This window comes from Crocodylus siamensis, chromosome 1 (assembly GCF_052110815.1).
Source record: "Crocodylus siamensis isolate JL-2025a chromosome 1, ASM5211081v1, whole genome shotgun sequence".
NCBI lineage: Eukaryota > Metazoa > Chordata > Crocodylia > Crocodylidae > Crocodylus > Crocodylus siamensis.
The window spans coordinates 15,068,724-15,088,730 of NC_143395.1; the positions used below are offsets into that span (position 1 = coordinate 15,068,724).

Consider the following 20,007-nt stretch of genomic DNA (forward strand, 5'->3'; position numbering starts at 1 on the left):
GAAACTGCAACATGGGCTGTTTACATGAGTACTCAAGGTATTGAGCAGACTCCCAGCTCCTTGCGTTATGCCAGGGGTGGCCACCGTATGGCACATGTCATAGGTGCCACAAGCACCTTTGTCATAGGGGAGGGGACAGGCAGCACCGCAACGGATAGGGCAGGGAGCAGGAGGCTGTGGCAGGGGATCAGAGTGGAAGTCATGAAGGACACAGGACTTAATCTGTGGCATTCTTGCCAAGCACTTTATGGCATGGGCTACATTGCCCTTAATCCCTTAAAGCAACTTCACTGAGAAATAACCCTCTAAAAAGTCAAAAATTGCATTGGAGACAAATGTTTGTGCATGCTGCTCCTTCTCATGCATAAGATGTGGCTACAGTTGCTGATGCAGTCAGCTTGCAGGCTAGGGTGGTGAATTCCCCCATTGGAGTGGGGTGCCTCACATGATGAAATAGCACTAGGAAGTTGAATCAAGAAGCACTGTTTTGAGACTGAAGAAAATCTAAGCAGGTTGTACTTTGCTGCAGTAGCAAAAGCATTAAGTCAGAAAACAGGTAACTGAGAACTCAGGCAGGGCTGTAGGATGTTCTAGTGACTTGGCTACTCATCTCAGGCTGAAGAGACATTGGGTCAAATCTTGGCTCAGAGGTACAGTACAGTCACAGTAAAACCAATTAACCTACCTACCTTAGGGCATGCACTCAGGAAGACTAATTATTGGACTTTGACACACACAGAGCAGATGTGAGAAGCCAGGACTCAATTCCTGACTGTGGCTCAAGGCTTGGGAGGACGGTAGTATGGACTCACCCAGAGAATAGCCTCTCAGGAGTCTTGTGAAGATGAAATCCATTTAGGATTCCACAACTGCTCTAGGTAGCCTGTTTCAGCATTTGACCATCCTCATAGTTAAAAAGTTCCTCCTCGTCTCCAACCAAAATTTCCTTTGCTGCACCTTGAGGCCATTTCTGTGAATCCTGGCACCTGCGAAGCAGCGGATCTCTGGCACATCGTGGGACCAAAAAGTATGTGTATAAATGCCCTCAGATCCTCCTTCTTCCCTTTCTCAGACGAGCACTATATTTGCTCTTTTCCAATCATCCAGGGCCTCACCCAACCTCCACAAGTTCTCAGAGCTCTGAAATTAGCTCAGCCAATTCCTTCAGTACTCTAGGCTTCATCACATCTGCCAATTCGAAAGTGTTTTTTTAAGTAATCCCTACCGTGTTCCTCCATTAATCTAAGCTGTTTGTCTCCTTCCCTACCTTTGCTGCCAACTGTGCTTGTCCTCTAGTAGCTGCCCCTATTTACAAAGACTGAAGTAAAAAAGGTATCAAATACTTCAGCCTTCTCTGCACCATCCATAACTAGATTGCCTTCTGCATTTCGTAAGGGACCTTAAATTTCTTTGGATTTCCTCTTGCTTTTGACCATTTGTTACAATCTATGATTGCCTTTTATGTCCCTTGCCAATTGCATCTCACCACACCATGCTTTGGCCTTCTTGCATACTACTTTGATATTGTTAAATGTTCCTTGTTGGGAAGAAGGATACACCCAGTAGTTTTTTACACTTGTCCTATTCTTCCTTTAATCTAGATCTATCCCCCTATAAATAGCTTAAGACTTTGTTTATTTATTTATACTGTTTCAGTATTTGGGGGGGGGCCATGTGTACATGTAGATATACATTAAATATTAAAATCCAAAGCAGTTATGGAATTTGTGCATTAGTGCAGAAACCCCCTCAAACACCAGAGAATACTGATCCCATCTGGTTAAATCCTCTCCTGTTTAGCAACAGAATTTAAACACATCTTCAAACTCTATTAAAGTTAATGACTTTTAATCAGATACCTAAAAGGTAAGCATATGCTTAAGTGCTTTGCTGCAAAAAGGATTAACAGCAAAACCAAGACCAAACTGCAAGGCAGAGAACATTGTTGAATTGGCATAGAAATATACTCAAAGACCACGCTCTCATTTCCTTGAGTCTGTGTTTATCTGTAGTCCTTGCAGATTCCCTTTGTGTGCTAGTGACAGCTGCATGATAAATAAGTAGCCACTGCAAAAAAAAGATAAACACGGTTGTGACAATTTAATGATTGCGTCAATGTTCCATCCAAAGCAAGCTGTAAATCATGAAAATCAGCCACGGCTACAGAGGTTTGGAAGTACTGAGTTGTAGACACTATCCAATGCTGCTAACCTTTTCCAAACTTAGTGCTTTGGAAAAAAAGTTAATTGAAATACAAGTGGGAATTTATTAGTGGGCATTTCTTTACCTGGCACTTCATTTTTTCTGTCCATAAATTGTCTGCAAATGACTTGTGATTTTTCAGTATGAATTGCCAGATTCTCTCTGTGGACAGCTCTTTGTCTGTGCTAAAACTCATGATTCTGAATTCAAAAATTCACTTTCAACAGAAGTTTTGCTTGTTTGGGGTTTGGGGTTTGTGGCAGAGATTATATTGATATTTTACATTTTTGATATTCTTATTTTAATATTGCGTTCTGTTGTAAGTTATGTTGTCTTTTATTGTAAACTAACCTGAGCCTTTTTTGGGCAAAGAGAATATAAATCTAATAAATAAACAAAATTCACTTTTAAAATGAACATTTTTGCCAGTTAACTTATTCTGCCAAACAGGCTTAGAGAGCAAACACAAGTAGTGTTAATGCAATCATAACACAGCTGAAAAATTCAAAAGAATATTGACTGAATATGTAGTGCATTTCTTCTGATTTAACAGATATACCTGTCAGGATTGTTATTTGTTCAATGTTAGGTATGTGTCAATAATAGCAAAACATCTAATCTCATCACCTCATGTTATCTTGGAAAGGTCAGAGATGACTTCTTGCTTATACACGCTCTCTTTCAATTGGTGCAGCAATCTACTCTTGACAGGACAGCTTGCATTCCATGGCAGGGCTCCCCTACGGTCAAAAAGATCTCGTGTTTGAAAAATGAGGTCCCTACTGAAATCCATGGAAATTTTGCCACTGACTTCAGCAGGGTCAGGATTTCTCCCCGGTATTAATTAGCAGTCGATGAATTCTTAGTACATTTGCCGTGCCTATTTTAAGACAAGAAGCCTCACATCAGGCTTGCTAATGCTAAGCAATCAGGAGGAGGTTATAGGTGAATATAGGAAACTCCTTCTTATGCAAACAGTCTCTACCTCCTTCGCCCAACCAGTTAGTTCTTGCATTTCTCTCCACCCCCTAATTTTATAAAGGCACTGGGGAGTGCTTCAGGGTTTCACCAGTTGATGTTTTCCCCTTCTGAAAATACACCAGTAGCTTTGTCTGTCTGATTCCTCACAACACTGCCAAAACTGAGCCCCTGGTATTACCTGAGTATAATTCTCTAGCAGAATGGCAACATGCCATCAGAATGAGCATAGGCGTAACAGGCCGGGGCAACCACCACAACTGTAGGCACTGCCCCTACCATGCCACGGCAAGGAAAAGTGAAGAGAGAGATTTAACTAAGCTCTGAATACAAATTTTGGGATATGCCTCCCTATCTACTATTTGTGAAAACACTCTCAGTGCATTCAGTAGTGTCTGAAACACAAAGGAGGATCTAGGTCTCGCTCAAGACCCAGCCAGAGGCAGTGACAGCACTTCTGTCTGAAAAAAATTGGTGGTCTGTTATCACTCCTACTCAGTAGCATAACTAGAGGGGGGGTGAGTGGGGTGAGAGGGCACTGCCCAAAGCCCTGACTTAGAGAGGGGGCCAAGAGCATCCCACAGCATTCAACAGCTCCCAACATGGTCCAGCACTCAGCACCCTTGGCCCCCACTCTCTAGAGCTCAACAGCACCTGTGCCTAGGGCACCAATATTGCTAATTATTTCATAGATTTCATAGACATTCAGGCTGGAAGGGACCTCAGAAGATTATCGAGTCCAGCCCCCTGCCCCAGCGGCAGGAAGTCAGCTGGGGTCATAGGATCCCAGCAAGAAAAACATCCAGGTTTCTCTTGAAAGCTTTCAAAGTAGGTGCTTGACCCACCTCTGGCAGCAGGCCATTCCAGACCTTGGGGGCTCGGATAGTAAAGAAGTTCTTCCTTATGTCCAGCCTGAAACAGAGTTGCAGGAGTTTATAATCATTCAAACTTGTCATCCCTTGGGGCGCTTTGGTGAACAAATGTTCCCCCAGATCCTGGTGGTCACCCCTGATAAACTTACAAGTGTTCATCAGATCACCCCTGAGCCTGCGCTTTTCCAGGCTGAAGAGTCCCATTGGTCTCAGCCTCTCATCATAAGGTCTATTTTCCTGACCTCTGATCATGCACGTGGCTCTACTCTGGACTCTCTCAAGCTTCTCCACATCCTTTTTGAATTGTGGAGCCCAAAACTGGACGCAGTACTCCAGCTGCAGCCTCACCAAGGCAGAGTACAACAGGAGAGCATTGTCCTTGGATTTACTTGAGAAGCATCTATGGATGCAAGCCAGCATTTTGCTCACTTTACTAGCTGCAGCATCACATTGCAGGCTTATGTTCATCTTGTGGTCAATCATGACCTCCAAGTCCCTCTCCTCTGTAGTGCTAGCCAGTGCAGCACTGCTGAGCCTATAGACATGCTGCAGATTTTGCCTCCCAAGGTAGAGAACCTTGCATTTTTTGGTGTTAAGCACCATCATGTTCTCATCCGCCCATTTCCTAAGCCTGTCAAGGTCAGCCTGGATCACCCTCCTGTCCTCAGTTTGGTATCATCAGCGAACTTGGCCAGTCCACTTCTGACACCAGTGTTTCACATCATTAATGAAGAGGTTGAACAATATAGGTCCAAGGACAGAGCCTTGGGGGACCCCACTGGTCACAGGGCACCACGACGATTGACTTCCATCAACCACCACCTTCTGGGTCTGACCGCGGAGCCAGTTCCCCAGCCAGCAGATTGTGGTGGACCCAAGGCCGCAGTTAGCCAGTTTTGCCAAGAAGTGATCACGGGATACCAGATCAAAGGCTTTTTTAAAGTCAAGATATACGTCATCATCAATCTCTTCCCCCTTGTCCAGGTGATAGGTCACCTGGTCATGAAAGGAAATGAGATTGGTTAAGCATGACCTACCCGCAACAAACCCGTGCTAGCTATCCCTCAGGGTGTTGCCATCAGCCAGTCCGTTAAGAACGGCCTCTTTGATGATTTTTTCTAAGACCTTCCCCAGGATAGAGGTCAATGTCTTAGATGCGGGCTCCCGGGAAGCAGCGAACTTCCCGGGCCGAGGGGTCGGAGAGGCAGATTACCCCCTCTGTCCCCCTCAGGATGAAGTCTCCCACGACAGACACTTTGTGTTTTGTCTCAGAGAGAGCGGGGGTGGTAGCTACAGTAGCACCCCTGTTGCCTGTCGGAGCTGGCAACTCAGCAGGCTCTGCTGGGTCAGCAAGAGGTTCATTCCTGCTGCAAAGCTCCAGCGGGGCAGGGGCCTTGGTGCAGCAGGCCTTGGGGCCCTTGACCACCGTGGTCCATCCCCTGGGCTGGACAGAAGGGGAGGTTCCCGAGTCCTCCCTTGTCCTGGAGGGAGACCGTGGTCTACCCTCCGCCTCCCGGGGGAGAAGGGCCTGGCAGTAGGAGTCGATCTCCTGCGCACAGTCCCTGATGGCACGCAGTCTCTGGACTGTGGCCTGGAGCTCCTCCAGCGGGCACGCCAGAGACCCCAGTAGGGAGCAGACCCCACAAGGGGAGGTGGCCATGCTCCCGGGCCCCAGAGCCTGAAAAAGCAACAGGCAGGCCCTCCCGCTCACCCTCCCGTGCAAACCCCGTGCTAACTCACGCGCCGGGCAGACAAGCGTGCCTGTTTGCACGCCTCTCTGTGGGGGCTGGGCCAAGTAGGGGCTGGGGCAGGGTGATATCCTCCCTGGTTCCTACTTAGCTGCCTCCCTCAGCTGAGCTGGGCTAGTCCCCTCTCCCACAGGCCCTGCTTACCCCTGGCTGCTGCGGGGGTCGGCGGGGGGGGGCTGCGTGGCAGTTGGGGGTCGCTGGGGGCTTTGGGGCGTGATGGGCTTTCACCTGCGCCTCTGTGCTCCTACTCCTGCCCGTTCCCATGTCCAGCAATAAGTTCTTTCCCCGACCCACAAGTCCGTCCTGGCCTCCCAGCCAGTTCTACCTGACTCAGCCTCATCTTTGCTCCTCTTGCAGCCTGGGTCTTTTATTGCCTTCTCTCAGGCCTCGGGGATACATTGGCAGCAGGGTGGTCTCTCCACTTTCCCAGGGTCATTGTTGAAGGAAGGGAGAGCCCAGAGGGGCAGGGGGTAGTGGAGCCATCATGCTGGTCACAGGAAGAGTAGAGGCATAAAGCTGCCCTGAGCTTTCTGCTCCTTCTTCGCCTGTGAGATTGGATGCGGAGGGAGCTCTGCCTGCCCCAGTTAGCTGCTCTTCTCCAGCAGACAGGCATGTGAGGAAAGAGCAGCCAACCAAAGGAGCTTTTCTTGCCAGACAGCCATGAAATGTGCAACCCTCCGTGACTCAACTTGTTGTTTAGAAATGTTATTTCCTGAGCGTGGGACCAACCCACGGCAATACCACACACTGCAAGGGCTTGTTACTGGGATTACTAGTGTGAGTTCAGTTGGAAAGATCACATCCTTAAATGGTCCTGTGAACACATGTATTATAATGTGCCAACTCCTCACCATTTTCCTTGAAAAGCATGTCGTGCTGAGCATGCTTTAGCAAGCACAAAGTCACAGGGCCTCATTGACAAGGCCCCAGCTTCTCATTCATCCTTCCCTTGATAAACAGCAAACATGATTTAGTGCAGTGGCTCCAACAGGATAATGAGCAGATGCTGCAGGATCAATGAGACGAGTGAGCACAGAATTATAAATTGCAACAAGATGGTTAACAGCAGCTGTATACAGGAGCCCCATTGATTTGAGTTCACTACACTCAAAAAAAATGGCGTGGGAGGGGGTAAAAGGAGCGAGCCAGAGCCAGAGCAAGCCCTCTGTGCAATGGACTGCAAAGGGTAAAGGGTTGCCAATACCTCCTCACACAATGTTGAGCACACTGTCTCCAGCATGCTAAAACAAGGTGCAGTGCAGAAGTGGGATATGGTGCTGACTAACACACGGTAAATGATGGCAGGAAGTGTTCTAGCTATAGCAGATAACAGCGCTCCCCGGTATCTCGTTCTGCCAGCTTGTTTCTCATGGTACCTTTCTCTCAACTTGGCCAACTCCCCTTCCCCAGCAGTGTTATCCATTCTGTCATTCAAGACCAAAATTAAATGCAGTTCCACTAGGCATCCTCCCATCCCTTTTAGACTTGCTTTAAATTTTGTCTCTTCCCTTTTCGGTTATTACTATGCTGCTCTCTGAAGCAAGGAAACCGGGTCTGAAAAATAAGCAGATTTGCTGCTTTGGGAACTGTATGTGAAATGAAAGAAGAACAGTATGGCTGCGTGTCTCATCATGTTCGTTAGCTGTCATAAACAAAGGGAGATATACAGGGCTGTTTAATCCCCTTAACGCCTCTGTTTATGCTTTGCTCTGTTTAACATGGGGACTCAAACATTTTGGTGTGGGAGGGAAGTAACATTATTGCAGACGGTGCATTTTTGCAGCTGGATTTCTTGCCATTTCTGAAATTGCCTTCCCCCTTATAAAGTACAGCAAGTGAAACCCTAACTCCATGAAATCAAATGCAAAACTCCATGAAATCAAATGCATCAGTGACCGGGAGGTCAGGATTTCACTTAGAGCTCCATGACGCCAGAATTAAGAGTACATCTGTCATTTTGCTTACTGACACCTCCCCCAAAACATTTTAAAAATCAAAAAGCTGGAATTTCCAATCATCACAGAAGAGTAGCATAAAATCCTCATAAGATTTCTTTTAAAGATAAATCTAGAATCATGGACACATAAGAACATAGAGCTAGAAGGCACCTGTGGAAATTATTTAGTCTAGCTCCTTCCTTGAGGCTGGATCACACTCATCCAAACCATTCCATACAAGTCCTTGTTGAATCTATTCCTAAAACTATAATTATCAACCCTGTTGCAAAACTACAAGGTATGTTGTCCCAAGACATTAAAAGCACCCTAACCTGCCACAGGTAAAGCAGGAGACAATGCCTGTCAGTCTTTCACTGCTGCAAGGGTTGTTAAAACGCAGTTGAAAGATCCAAGAAAGAGAGCCAAAAGCCCCCAGAATCCATGCCGATCTGACTATGGGGTAAAACTCTTTCCTGGTCCTGGGAGATCAGCCTAACCCTGAGTGGGGAGGCAAGACCCTCTAACCAGAAATCTCTGGGTTAGAGTCCTAGCAGGAGCATGGCAAACCCCAGTCAAAATCCCAGGCCTTGGCTGCAATACCCAATGCTTCGGAGGGAGGAGCAAAAGAATACTATTATCTGCTGCAATGGAAGAGGGGGAAATCTCTCTCCAGCCCATTTGGCAACCAGCAAAGCCCAGAACCAGACATCCTCCACTCTTCTCCGCAAGTTGGGCACAGAAAGTGCAACTCCACACATCACACCCATTATCCAGATATCCGCTTTCTGTATCTCCGCAAATAAACTTATCGCAGCTGCTTTAATCTTCTTTCACAACTAAGCTGATTGTGGAACGCGGCTTCGTTCTTCTGCTTCTAAGCATGGTCTTCTCCAATATCTACCTACTCTAGATTGCAGAGCTCTTCTCAACTCCATAATCTTCTTGTTAACTGCAGCAATCCGTGTGTGTGAGGAGGGCTGGGAACCTGGGACTCTAACTGTTGCTCCTACATCACGCTCCAGGCACCGCTACTTCAAGTTGCAGCAAGGGAAGTTTAGATTAGATATTAGGAAAAAAACTCTCACTAGGAGGGTAGTAAAACACTGAAACAGGATACCCAGAAAGGTGGTGGAAGCTCCATTTTAAAAGGTTTTTAAGATGTGGCTAGACAAAGCCTTTGCTGGGATGATCTAGTTGGAGCTGGTCCTGCTTTGAGCAGAGGGTTGGACTACATGGCCTCCTGAGGTCCCTTCCAGCCCTAGTTTTCCATCATTCGATAATTCTAGATTGTGCCTGACCAATGCATATCCAACCTCCTTCTTGAGAGCCTGCAGTGGTAGAGATCCCACAACCTCCCCAGGCCATCAATTCCTCTGTCTCACTGCTCTAACAGGGAAAAGGTTTTCCCAATCTCCAGTCTAGATTTACTTTACTGCAACTTCAACTGATATCTTGTCTCACCTTGATCAACTTTTCTGCAAACTGAACAGGCTTGTTTCTTTCAACCTCTCTTCAGATAGCTTGCCTTCTACGTCCTTTATCACTTTTGTCACCAACACTTGGACCCTCTCTAACCTCTCTACTTTTTAAAATATAGAGCCCAAAATTGCACACAATACTGTAGCTGAAGCCTAACCAGTGCAAAGTAAAGAAGCACTATCACCTGGACGTCTTGAACCTTATACTTGTACTAGCAAATTGCCCGTCAAGAATGATTGGGGGGGGAGGGAGGAGGATGGAGTGCCACCACCCACCATCCTGTGCCACTGCTGCCTCCCAGGAACAGGGGGGCAGGGGGAAAGCTTGCAAGCAGTGGCCACCACTGCCACCCACCACCCCGTGCTGCCACCACTCTGCGTCCAGCTGCGTGCCACACACCCCTGCTCTGCATCTGGCCCTGCACCCCCCCACGCTCCACATCCAGCCACGCACCCCTCCACCCCCTCAACCCCACCCCAGGCCCTCCCCAGCACGAGGCAGCGTGTGGCCGCTGCCACTCACTGCCCCATACTGACACCGCTCCACGTCTGGCCATGCGCCATCCTTTCCCACTCCGCTCTGCGTCTGGTACCACACCACACCACCCAACCCCTCTCCCCCCCACTCCGCCTCCTCCTGGCACGTTCTGCTGGAGCCCTGTCCCGCCTCTCATTCTTGATGGGCACTGGCTGGAGCCACACACCACCGGGAGCCATGCCCCCCAAGGGCATTATGGACAGACAGACAGACGAACTAAGCCCTTTAGATAGACAGATAGATAGATAGATAGATAGATACAGACTGATGCAACCGAAAACCACATTCACCCTTTGTGTGGCTGCATCACACTGCAGACTCATATTGAGTCTGTAATCCACCAAAACTCCTAGATCCTTCTCCATAAGGCTGTCCTCCAGCCAGTTGTCACCTATTTCATATTCAGTTTTGAGTATTCTTCCCAAGGTGTGGCACCTTACAATTGTCAATACTGAACTTCATTCTAAGTCCAGCCCAACTTTCTAGTCTATCGAGTTCCTTCCAAATTGGACCCCTGTCCTCCAGTGTTTTCACAGTCCTTCCCAGTTTTGGATCATCTGCAATTTTGCTTAAGAAGCTCTTTATTCCAACATCCAAGTTGTTCAAAAACATGTTGAACAAGACCACTGATTTGGTTTTGCATTTATGGTTTGTACTTTCGTAGGTGACAAGCACAACGTGGCAACGCATTGTTACCAACACAAGTTATCATTTGCTGGTTCAAAAATAAACTACTATATAAGGTGATAAGGGCACACTATAGCTGATTGGAAAATTACTGCTTGCTCAAGACCAACAGATTCGAAATAACAGCTATTAACCCCAAGACCACCGTGGAAGGCTGGAAGTACAAAAGCCCAGCACAGACAGGGGAGGTCAGAAAACTATCAGCAGAGGTGGCAAAGCATCGCAGCAGTGAACCTGAGAGTGCCCTCAGAGCCTGAACAACTCTTAGGACTCTATAAGTCCTCTACTTAGTTTTACTGGTTATTTACAGATTCAATAAATTCAGTACCTTGCTTAAACCAAGTGTCTGTGCCTGTATCATGAATCTTCTTCACCCCCTACCTAGAGTAAAATTTTTGGGCAGCACTTCCAGGATGTGCACAGGTCATGTTTTCAAATTCTTGGGTAAAGTTTTCAAAAACAACTCAGTAAGTTAAGAGCCAAAGTCTCATTTCCAAGAGCAACTGAAATTAGGTTCCTAAATAACCTTAGAAACTTATCCTTTCACTGCATCTAGTAGGGCTAGAAACTCATTTAAAAATAAATTTAAAAAAAAAACCTAAGCAAAATTTTCTTCATAATCTTGTCACCAAGCATTTGGCTATCTGTAGAATATCAAACATCACAAGGCCCACAATAAAAATCCCAGGATTTGGCAATACCTCAGTGTGTGCTGCTGCCTTATCCAGTAGTTTGGATCTAGTGGTCATTGTGGATGTAACAAATCTACCTTGGTGTAAACTAGCACAGAAAAAAAGACCTCTTATTTTACCTTTCCTATGCACTTAATCAGCCCCAGATTCAGTAAAGTCTTGACTTGACTAGAACAGGGTTGTAAGAAGGGCTAAAGCAGGGCTATAAAAAGAAACCTATAGGTATTAATGTAGGACAGGATTGGGAGGAGAATGAAGGCACATCGTCAAGGAGCCCAAAGCACTACAAGTGCTGGTTAGATATAAGTAGAGGAGGGCAGACCAAGTCCTGTCCATGAGGGGTAAGCGTGCAGCCCTTGGGCTCTCTCCCAAGTGCTTCTCCACCTATCACTCAGGCTTTAGCAGTAGCCAGGGTCTCCAGGCTTCATCCTCCCTCCTTTGGCTGCCATGTCCTGCCCTCACCCCACGGGTCAGGGCAATGCTGCAGCACAGGCAGCTGAAGGCAAGCTGGAGCCAAGCTGAAGCAGTCAGAGGGAGGTCACAAATGGACTGAATGGGGGGTTGGGGGAGCATACCTCTGCAATGCAGCAATGGATACCGATCACACACCTGTGTAGCACAGCTGCTGGAAGGAGGCATCCCCAGGGGATACACAGCGCAGCGGAGGGCAGGGGGTGGCATCCACACAATGCACCTGGTGTGGCTCCCAAGGGCTTCAAAGTTGGACAGCTCTGGACTAGAGTATATTGCAGCATAAAAAGTATGGCTGATATAAATGCAATTTTTTTAAAAACTCTGAGTAATTATTGAGTAATGTAAAAATATTTCACACCCGAACTTGGATCAAGTTTCCATATTCATAAACAGACACTGACAGATGAGGTCTGTGTATGTTATATGTGGATTTTGCTGAGGCTCTGTTGTGGCAGGAACAGTCCCAGGGTACATGCAGGGTCGATGCCTTCTAATCTCAAACCCATCAAAACCCAGGGACCAGAACTCAAGTCTCCCCCCAACCACTAGACAATAGAGTCAGGCCCCCTCTTACTTTCTCATTTCTGATCCCCCCGGTCTCATATTTTTGTGCCTAGTGGCCCAGCTTCAGGAGGAGTGATGGAGACTGCAATCTTTTAAACTCCTCTAGAAATTGAGAGACGTGGTTTTGAATTTGCTGTCATCAAATTTAGGTCTCTCATTTCTTAGGTGAGTGTTCAAACTATTAGGAGAAAGGTGGGCAGCAGCAGCACCACTGCCAGCAGCCAGGTCTTGAAAACACTAAGCTTTTTTGGCAGTCAGGCCCCCGCCTCTGAGAAAGGTGTAAGGTTTTGTATCCCACGTAGCCAGAGATGAGTAATGTGCAGCTCTGAGTCAAGCACTTAGACCCTGCTCAGTATTTATGGCTGCATCTAGGAACCACCCATCTTAGGGCCTGATCCTGTACTACCTCTTCGGCTCCTAAATAAAATTGTATTCCACCTTGCTCAAGTCCCTGAAAAATTATTAACACACCTACTTTTGTCATATGCCATCATCTTCACCTCAAGGATGAATCACAAAAGCCATCAGGCGGGAGAAGGTCCCACATGATTTTTGCATTCACTGTCTTTCAGAGGTTCAAGCAGGGGGGGAAGGGGTCACACATGGATGCCTCAATAGGTGGAACAGGCTCTGGCCCTCAGTGTCCAGTTTCTCTAAATAGCCCTGCTGAAGTCCTAACTTGCCCTTCATTAAAGCCTACCTGCCTGACTTTGCTTCTCAGAGGCCAGGCACCTATTTTAGATGTTGCGATACCCAAACTGGAGTCACCTAAGAGACAAATCTGCATTTTCAGATGGGAGGTGGGAAGGAAACCACAGTGGACACCTCTCCACATCTTCAGGCACCCGAAAACTTCGGAAAGCTGTCCATGAAAACACAGCTGTAACATAGAGAGCCATGGCAAGGGAGTAGAATACAAGAATTACAGAACAGAAGAGGGTGGGGGGCTTAGAGAAAAGAGAAGGGGTTGAAAAGTAGGGGAAAAAACACTAAGGCGATGTCTAGAAAGCACCAGGCTATAGCCAAGCTAGCCCACACACCAGTCAGAAGTAGTATTACAACATAGTGCAGCAGTCTGCCCAGTCTAATTAGTCCTGCTGAGAAAGTACCAGGCCCATAATTGATCACATAACTCTGTAAGACACAACTGTGCCAGCAGCTCTGCCTTGCACTGGAAATGCATGTGTGTATCCGTAGCTGAAAGCCTTCTTTTAAGCTTCCAGAGAGCCTTCTGTGTGAGTCTACAGCTATATAAATGTGCACTGATCTTGAGACCTTTAAACTGGCTGATTCAACAGACTGTCTTTGTTTATGAACTTCACTGGCGAGGAAATTATACTAAATACCAGGTCTAGTCATTTTTTGAAGTTCGGTTCATTTTAAATACATGCTTGGGTTGTATTTTTTGTATATACTTTCTGTAACTTAAACCTCCCTTTTTAGGAATTGCAAATTAATTTTCGGGGGGGGCGGGGAATGGCAAATCCCTCTTGAAACAGTCAAAAAAGTACCAACTTTTATGTGCTATCAGCAGTGAGAATATCATTAATTCTTCTTTCCAACAACGAGAGCCGTGAAGGGGAGGATGCAGCCAGCATCTCTGCTGACTTTAGTCGCAATTGAAAAGGTCAGATAAAGTTCAATACCTTCCTAATAGAGCAGCAATTCAGGCCTTTAATTATTTGTCACGTAGACAAACATGAGCATCCTCTTGCAAAGAGCACGCAGTGAATGGAGTAGTTAAAAATTACATTGAACTGTACAGTCTCTAGCAACAGCTTTATACATCTAACTCCCTTGACGACCCGTGGCATACAATCTGATTTGAATCCTGGGTGTGTGTTGTTCATATGCAAGTTGTTAAAGAGCCTGCTCCTTTCCTCTATATGCTGCACATTTAAAGAGAAAATGCTGGCGGATGAGAAAGAGGAAAAAGAACAACCCAGCTCATTCTCAAAAATGGGGCAAGACGAGCAACTAATGTAGCTTTAAAAAAAAAGCCAAAAAACTAGCACGTTATGCAATCTTGAAAAACAATTTATCTTAATCTTTAGACCAGACTTTAGCCGTTCTCAGATGTTTACCGCAACACTCCCTGGTGCTGGCTGTCACAAGGCTGAGCTGTGCTTGTCTAGAGATGCGACCAAGGTAAGACGGAGCAGCTCGTAGCATCAGCACGCTCTCAAGAGGGGCAGAGTTTATGCTGGCCAGGAAGGATCGCTAGCGCAAATCGCATGAGTCACTACTGCTTATTCGCCCGTGGAAATATTACCCTGAAGCATTCGTGGAGGTCCCAATGCTTGAATCATTTACAATGGGACAAAACATGTAACATAGTGGAAGGCACAATCCTCCACTAGCCGAGAGACGGAAAAAGGGCTTGAACCTCAACCCATTGAAGCTAATGAGTGTTTTTCAATTGACCCCAACAGGCTTTGGAACAGGCTCTTAGCAACTGAATAGCTCCTCGCCCTTTCCAATTTCAATGGTTAAATACATTTTCGGCAGAAGCAGCTCTCAAACTGGGGTATAGAGAACTTCCAGGTGGTCCTCAATGCAGCTTCCATCACAGTGAGGAAGGAAGCGCTCACAATTGAAACAAGAGGCGACCGCAGGAGTTTCAGAGTAGGCCTCCTTCATCGAACCAAGTTCCTTTTGATTAACGTTCCCTTTATGCATTTCTGCCTCTTCAGGTTTCTGCATAGGAACTGAAGGCTGTTAATCAGTTTGTAATTGCTGGTTTCTTTGCTAATGCTCTTTCCCTATCCCCTACCCCATCTTTTTGGCATTATAGAAAAACAGGGGATATTCAGTCCTAAAACATGAGGTCATGCACCCTTCAGACAGCACAACCAAACAGCACAGATACAAACTGGATACATGTAGAGCAGCTGCAATCATCGTGTTTAATGAGTTTATTTTTATCGTGTCTACTTAAGGCTCTACCTCATTTTTTCATCTTACTTAGCACTATATTTACTACAGAGAACTGGGTCACCTCTCCAAGTAATCAACCTCCCTTCTTTCCAGCACTTGAACAATTTCCCCTCTATGCCTTGCTTCCACTATATAAATTTTTGCTGAACTAGTATTTTCTAATAGCTTCTCAGGAACAGGGGAAATATAAGGCTAGAATAAATAACAAGTAACATGTGAAGCTGAACCCATGTTATGCAGCAGGCAGGTCACATGGGACATTTGTACATGACAGGGGTTTAATTCTCCCTAAATTGAAGCTGCGTTTTTTTAAAAACACTGCTTCAATTTAGGGCAAAGTAAACACCCGTGTTGTGTACACCCATGTCGCAGCCCAGTCCTTACCTGCCTCTCCAGCAGCAGGGAGGGGAGAGCAAGCTGCTGGCAGGCAGAGCGGTCCCTGCGCTGCAGGGGAGGGAGGAGGCTGGTGCTTCCCTCCATGGCAGCGATGCCGTCCCCCCCTCCAGGCAGCACCCGCCTACAGGCACCTGGCTTGGGCAGTCCCGGGGGACACCGCTGCCGTGGAGGGAAGCACTGGGCCCCTGCACAGCTCAGGCAGACTCAGGGCGAGGAGAAGGATCAGGCTTGCTGTTTTGTTTTTTTTTTCCCCTTCTGTGGAGCCTGCCTTCCCAGGTTGCTGCTGGGCTGCCTACACTGTCTGCCTGCACAGTCCCTGAGCCACACAGAGCCCGGTGCTTCCCTACACGGCTGTAGGGTAGGAAACTAAAACTCTTCAGAAGTGTTTTACTTTGCAGCACCTCGAAGGCATTTGCTGCATCCCAAAGTCATTTAAGGTGCATTATGCCGCCGAATGTGCTACAGTGGCTGGAATTAATGTGCAATATGCTGCCAAATGTGCAAACAGCAATGCCATTAATGCAGTGCAAAAGGCATTTAACTTGCTTTACACCTGCTTTAAAGTATTGTCTACAGTTGCCCCTGGGTTTTAGCCACTGGAAAAAAAGACCATACTAAATGTTTACTATAAGGAGCTGTGGGATGGACGAGTGCAATAATGGAGGAAAAGGGGGACAGATTTTACAAATCTTTTGGAGTTTAGATCTTCCAAAGTCTTTCAAAGGCTAAACCAGGGGTAGGTGAAATATGGCCCATGGGTTGGATCTGGCCCCCCAGATTATTCTATCTGGCCCACAGGGCCCCTGAAAAATTTAGAAAACAAATATTTATCTGCCCCTGGTTGCCTGTCAAAGATGAAAGGAGACAGGGGCAGTAGGACCCAGGGGAAGCCAGCGGCAGATCTAAACAGCTGCAGCAGCAAGTCTGGCCTGGCCCCCCTCCCTCTCCCCAGTTCTCCCCCTACCCCGAGCCCAAGTTGGAAGCCTCTGCCTACCAGGGGCTGCTGGAGGCTTCTAGCCTGAGACTCCTCCTACCTCCCTGCACTGAGGGATATACAAATAAGAAGTGGGGGTGGGAGGCAGGAAAGGACCACAGGCAATTGCCCCAGTTCTCAGGGCCAGCTCCTGCGGTCCTGATACTGCAGCTGGGAACCATGTGATGCCAGGGGGGCAGGGGGGCAGGGAAATGGCAGGCCAGGGAAAGCAGCAGCAAGTGGGCAGGAATGGAGGGCATGTGCTGGTGCACCAGGACCAGCACCAGCAGAGCCCAAAGGAGAGCAGCAGGAGCACAGGGGCTATATGGAGCTGGGCTGTCGGGGGCTATATGGAGCTGGGCTGTGCTGCTCAAGCAGGGAGAGGGGGGAGCCAGCTCAGCTCCATAGAGCTCCTGGCAGCCCAGCCCTGCTCTGGTCCCCAACAGTGCTGGCCCCAGCGCACCAGCACAGGCCCTGCATGCCCTGCCTGGCAGTTGCTGCATTCTGCGTGCCTGCTCGCTGCCCTGTCCCCCTGCCTGCCGCACCCATTTCCCTGCTCCCCACCCAGCCTGCGGTGCTCCAGCACCCCGTGGTTCCCAGGTGCCATGCCGGGACTGCAAGAGCAGTTCGGATGCGGTGCTGGAGCTGGGGGTGGAGGGAGGGGAAGCAGCAGGAGAAGGGCAGCAGTGGCAGACAGGGGGCAAGTGGCAGTGAGCAGGAGCATGGGGCCCACATCAGTGCCCCAGGGCCAAGAGCAGCAGGAGCATAGAAGCTGGGCTTGCAGGAGTGCTGGCAGGGACTCTGCCTGCCATGCAGGAGGGGAGGGGCTGTGGGAAAACCCTCTCCCTCCATGCAAGACATAACTTCCCCAGCCACCCTCCCCCCCACACACTCACAGCCCCACACAAAACCCATATCCACTCACCCCCCACACCTATTCACCCCCCCACAAATCCCACATGTGCACACACACACACTCCACATGCCCACAAACCTATACCCACCTTCCTACCCGCATATCCACACAATATAAAACAGTAAGACTTAATTTTAAGCTATAATACTCTATATACGCTACACAAACACATGCAAAGCAGGACAAAAATATTTTTTTTAATGAAATTAATTAAATTAATGTAGTACATGGTTGATTTTTAGAATACAATATGATTTTTAGAATATAATTTTTTTGGTTCAGAGATGACAAAACTCCTTGCTGAAAGGAGTACTTCCAGGGGCAATGGGAAGGACTCCTGGCCAGGGGTTAGACAGCTGGACTTCTGGTCCTAAGGTGATGACTAGGGGATGGGGCACCTGTCAAAGGGCAGGGCTACCCACAAGGCCCTTGATGGCTTGGCAAAACGTGGTAAGTGATCCTCCACACAAAGTAATTGCCTGCCTCTGGGCTAAACAGAGCATGAAAACTGCGAATGTTACTTTTCCGTTGTACAAGGATTATTTCAAAAGTATACAACACACTGTATATTGGAAACACTCTGCCCTGTTACCTGAATGCCTCAGTGATAGAAAGAAGCAAAAAGGAGATCTGAACTTGGGCCATGTCATTAGTGACTGCATGCTTCAAGGCTACAAAGCAGGCCGACGTTAGGTGTTTCAAATGAGTGCCTTCCATTTTCTGCTCTGACCAGATTAGATGAAAAGCAATGGATTCGCAGTGTAACAGGACAGTTTTCTTTCAAAATCGCATGCAAATGATTAATAATAAAGGGGTATTTTTATTATTCAGGAGTGGTAAATTTTCAACTTAATATAATGGGGACTGTGTCCTTTTGAAAGCCAAGCCGGCAGTGTTTGCTAAAGGTGCTGGATTAAGATCTCTAGGTGATGAATGCACGCACAGACTTCACATGAAACCAGAACACAGCGGTGTCTGCAGAAACATTTCCCATCCTGCCCAGCAAGCCGGACCTGCAGCCACTTCCTCAAGGGGCAACTTTTAGAGAAGTTCTTTCTTACTTTTTTCCTGGTTCATGTTCTTACTACTGAGCTTCCAATGCTGTGCCAGTTGTGGTACTCACATTTGCTAGATACTACAAAGCAATTCACTAGGTCAGTCCACCTAGACTTGACAGCATTAAGGACCAGCCAGGAGCTAGAAACAATTTGCACATACCAATTTCCTGAGCTGGGTCTGATCCAGTGCACCACCTTCTAATGAAAATCCACCACCATCCCATGTGATATCCTCCTCCTAGACACGGCATTCTCCTTTCCAGTGTATTTTCTGCTGAGTTGACTGAGTCTGTCTGTGCCTTGTACTTGTACAGCTGAACAGCCCTTGGCTCTCTCCCACCACAGAAGCAGTCACAGCGAGTTACCAGGCGTGCCTGACAGCAGAGCCCGCACAATGGGCCAGTTGATGCAAGCAGACGTGTTTTGAAGATTGAGAGGGCTGGAGTGTTTTCCTGAGGTTTGTGAGGGCCCATAGGAATGTGCAGGGTGGTTCTCCTGTACTTTACCCAGGTGTTAGCAGCACCCTGTGTTGTGTTTGCCAGATGGAGGCCAGACACTGGAGCGGAATTAACCAATTTCCAGGGCTTCCGATGGCTGGGTGTGCCACGTGTCCGTTCTGCACGCCATGCCGCAGCCCAGACTTGAATCAGCAGCACTATCAGGTGAGCCAAATGGAAGCCTTGCCCTACCCACACTGCTAGGAGCTGAACCATAAGAGTCTCAGCTACAACTCTCTCTTTGTGAAACTTAGACCGTGGCTGGCTGATTCAGCTAGCTGGAGACATTCATGCTTTCAATTAGATCCAAGCAGTCATAAACACTTATGAATGAGCAGGAAAAAAATACACTCACTATGAGTGGGAACAGTGTACGTATCATGGTAAACCTGAGCAGAGCTGGAATAATTAGCCATAATTTGATTGCTTTTCATTCACAACAAGCATTTTATGATCTCCCAGAATTCATTGGTTGTTGGAGTAACTGCTATGACTGACCCTGGGCTTGGCTCTCATTCCAAATCCAGTGGTTGCAAATCTTTCACATTTGGGTTGTGATAATTAGACCACTAGGATACATACAATCCTTATATTGATTGATGGAGGATCATGCAACACAATCAGGTTTATGATATACACCTATAAATTCCACTCCCACCCTACCCCCGGTGATTACATTAGGGATACACTGGGAGCTCGTTATCTATTTTGGACAGCCTGTGAATTGTGGGTGGAGGGGTACCAGGTACCTAATTGCATAGAGGTGGTTTGCTTTAAGTGTGGGGAGACAGGGCACATCACTAACAACTGCAAAGCAGCCCGCAGGTGTAACTTATGCAGGGAGGAAGGGCATATCTTTAGGACATGCATCAAGTCCTTTCCAAAAGAAGTCTGGACCCCAGGGGGAGCGCAAAGAAACAACAGAGAACACTGTGTGCAGAAAGAGACAGGAGGAGAGGAGAAAAGAGGGTAAGAGGCAGAGAAGGAAACTGAAGTGATACAGGGGATGCCATAGGAAAGTGGCCTGAAAGAGGAGGAAGAGATAACAGGGGGAAATGGT

General features: G+C 47.4%; 1 long non-coding RNA gene across 1 annotated transcript in view; it reads right to left on the minus strand.

Moving 5' to 3' along the window:
* The window catches only part of LOC149872595 (uncharacterized), a 39,278-nt gene extending 20,459 nt beyond the window's left edge, over positions 1 to 18,819 (minus strand). The window contains exon 1 of the long non-coding RNA XR_016439778.1: positions 18,611 to 18,819. This is a non-coding gene — a long non-coding RNA (uncharacterized LOC149872595). The remainder of the gene's footprint in view (positions 1 to 18,610) is intronic.
* Between the last annotated feature and the right edge of the window lie 1,188 nt (positions 18,820 to 20,007).